We start from the raw sequence: 3,155 nt of genomic DNA on the forward strand, positions 1-3,155 counted from the left end.
CCTGTGAGTGCCTCCTGTCTGCGTAGGACCTCCTCCCCCATCTGTCCATCATAATCACCGCCACAAACACCCTCATAGAAAAAGCAAAGGGACAAAATTTGGGGTTAGACAACCCTGGATTGGACCCTGACCCAATAATTTACTGGCTGAGTGACCTTAGACAAGTAACTTAACCATCAGTTTCCTCTTCAGTAAAAAGAGGGCCTCATCTACCTCACAGGTTTGTGTGAGGATAGACTAACAACGTGGATATAAAGCACTTAGCACAGGGCCCTATGCCTACCTCCACTTCTGCCTTCTCTGAGAAGCCTTCCCTGACTGTGCCTCCCTCCCCCTAGACAGGATCAAGGCCCCTCCACTGTGTTCCCCTGCTTATCCCCCACCTCAGCCTGCCAAATCCTTGGTCTTGAAATTATGGCTTGGTGTGTCTGTCTCCCTCACCTTCACAAAACTGAGCTCCAAAAATCAGTCTTCTTCACTGCTATATCCCCAGGTTCTAGCACTACCAAGCTCAGCACACAGTAGGAGCTCAATAAATGTTTGCTGACTGAATGACTGAATCATAACCAGAAGGATAGCTGCTATTAATTATTGAGAGCCTGCACTAGGCCATGTTGCATACATTTCATATGGATTCTAACTCATTTAATACAACAATCATATAATGTAATTAGTAGTGTTTTCTCATTTGAGGAAACTGAGGCACAGAGACATGCTTAGTAAATAGTGGAGACAGAATGTCCACCCAGTCAGTCTGGCTTTAGAATCTGCAAGCTTAATAAGTGAGTGGACAGATGGGTGCCAGCCTACCTACCCTCACAGGGCTGCCGAGAAGGCCAGACACTAAAGTACTGCATACGCATGAAGCTTTCTTGTGACTAAGCCCCGGGAAAGGAAGGAGTTCCAGCTCAGTCCCTGCTTCTCCCTGGGCTTTTGTTTCCCATCTGTGCAGTAAGGACTGGACTTGATAATATCAGGGCTCTTAACACTCTCAGTGGTGCCCGTCTGCAGGCCTAGGGTGTTAACAGAGCAGGAGAAAAAAAAGGTAGTTGAGCCAAGAGAGATCTATAAACAGTGTGGTTGCTAGGCCAGCCCAGCCTGGAGCAGAGGGCAGGCCAGTGGCCAGCAGAGCCAGGAGGGGCCACGCAGCTGCCTCTGAGCAGCCGGGTCAGAGCTGGCTCTCATTCACCAGGAGTGAGGGTCAGAGTCAAGGTCCTGGCCAGGCTAATATGATGCAATAATTAAGGACAATAATGATCATTTGAAAGGAACCAGCACTTTACAGTTTGTGTTATTTTCGTCTGGGCCTCACGCCAAGCCTGTGATTATTATCGCTGAGAACTAAGACTGAGAAAGGCCTGGGGCTCAGTCCAGGGTCACACAGTGGGGCAGCGTCTAGACCCCACATAACCTGTTGATCAGCTGATCACTTAAACTGCAGCAAGTCATATTTTAGAAATTGCTGGTTCTTTAAGGAGTGAGCAGGCAGGACCCAGGTGGCACGCCTGAGCTACCAGCAAGTAAGAGAAGTAGCCATTTTCACTCATTAAAAGTTTGGCCATGCGAGCAAAGTGGGCACATGGGGCAGGCCCATATCCTTGGGGCTCAGGCCGCAGCTGGACCTGGCATCAGCCCAGGCTGCTGTAATTGGGCCCCAGGTGTCCTGTTGAGCCCAAGTACCCTTGGGAGTCTCTCAGGCCACTGAGGTCCAGCTCATTATGGCCTAATTGTTGGCAAATCACTCAGCTGACCTCAGGGACAGAGAGCCATAAGCTCCCATTGAGAAAAGTTCAAGGAGCTACAACTTTTTCCCACGCGGCCCACAACTTTCTCCACACTGGCCGAAACTTTTCCAGCCCTTGGGGGGCCCAGAGCTTTCTCCAGGTTGCCCAGGCCCAGGTACACCATGGATACACTGCTGTCACCGCTAGGGCTGGCACAACCCTCAGCTGCAGCCTGGCAGTCTGAGGCACAACCGGGCTCCCCAGAGCCTCAACGATGCTCTCAACCTGGCAGGTGGTGCCCTAGCCCTATCTTCTACTCCTCCTAGCCCATCCTGGGACACTAGGTGGGACTTAGTCACAGCCAGGGCCGAGCACTGCATGCCTGAAGGTGCAGAGATGTCTGGTTGTCAATATGATGATGGGCCCCCAGCCCCACTGCAGTTCACAGAGGCCGTTCACCCACCTGAGCCCATCTTCAGGCATGCAGTGCTCAGCCCTGGCTGTGACTAAGTCCCACCTAGTGTCCCAGGATGGGCTGGGAGGAGTGGAGGATACGGCTAGGGCACCCCCTGCCAGGTTGAGAGCATCATTGAGGCTCTGAGGAGTCCAGTTGTGCCTCAGCAGAAACACAGATCTTGCTATGGAAACTCAACTTCAAGATGCGTCCCACAACTCCCTTTCAATCAGATGGGGGCCCACAATCTCTCTGAGAGAGAAATCCTCGAATGCTCCCCATGCTCCCCCTCACAGACCCTTAGGAAAGGGCTGAGCTCAGTGGTCCCAGCTAAGTGTGATGGACATTCATGATGGGACCAGGGCCAGGTGGCTCTGGCCTCCATTTCCTAGCGGGTCTCAACCCCAGGTGGTAGCAGGAGGGAGCTGGGCCTGGGACCTTCTTACAGCCCTGAATCACTGGTCTCTTCTTGATGACCACTGACTTTCCCAGCCAGTCCCTGCCAGGACCAAACCTGCAGGAGTCGGGGACTCTGGGGGAGGAGGAGGAGGATGAGCATTCAGATGGGGAAGGCCTGAGGAAGTGACCCAAGTTGATCCAAGATCCTCTGGAGAATATTAAAGGGAGCTCAGAGGAGCCACACACAGCCCCAAATTAAATGTGGGAACCAGCAGAGTGGGGTTTAGAGTTAGGCAGCCCAGATTCAATCCCAGCTCTGCTACTTCCTGGCTGTGTGGCCATGGGCAATACCTTTCTCTGTTTCCTCTTCCGTAAAATAGGGATAATCATAGGACTAACCACAAAAATTAGACATAAGGTTTTAGCTAATATTTATATAGAGTCCATAATGTATGTTAGTAACTGTGCTAAATGAATTATAGGTATCACCTCATTTAATCCTCTGAACACCGCTGCGAGGCTTCACTTGTTTGGAGCTGTATGATACACCCTAGCCTAGTAAGTGCTCAGTAAACATG

Source organism: Pongo abelii, chromosome 9 (genome assembly GCF_028885655.2).
Source record: "Pongo abelii isolate AG06213 chromosome 9, NHGRI_mPonAbe1-v2.0_pri, whole genome shotgun sequence".
Classification (NCBI taxonomy): Eukaryota; Metazoa; Chordata; class Mammalia; order Primates; family Hominidae; genus Pongo; species Pongo abelii.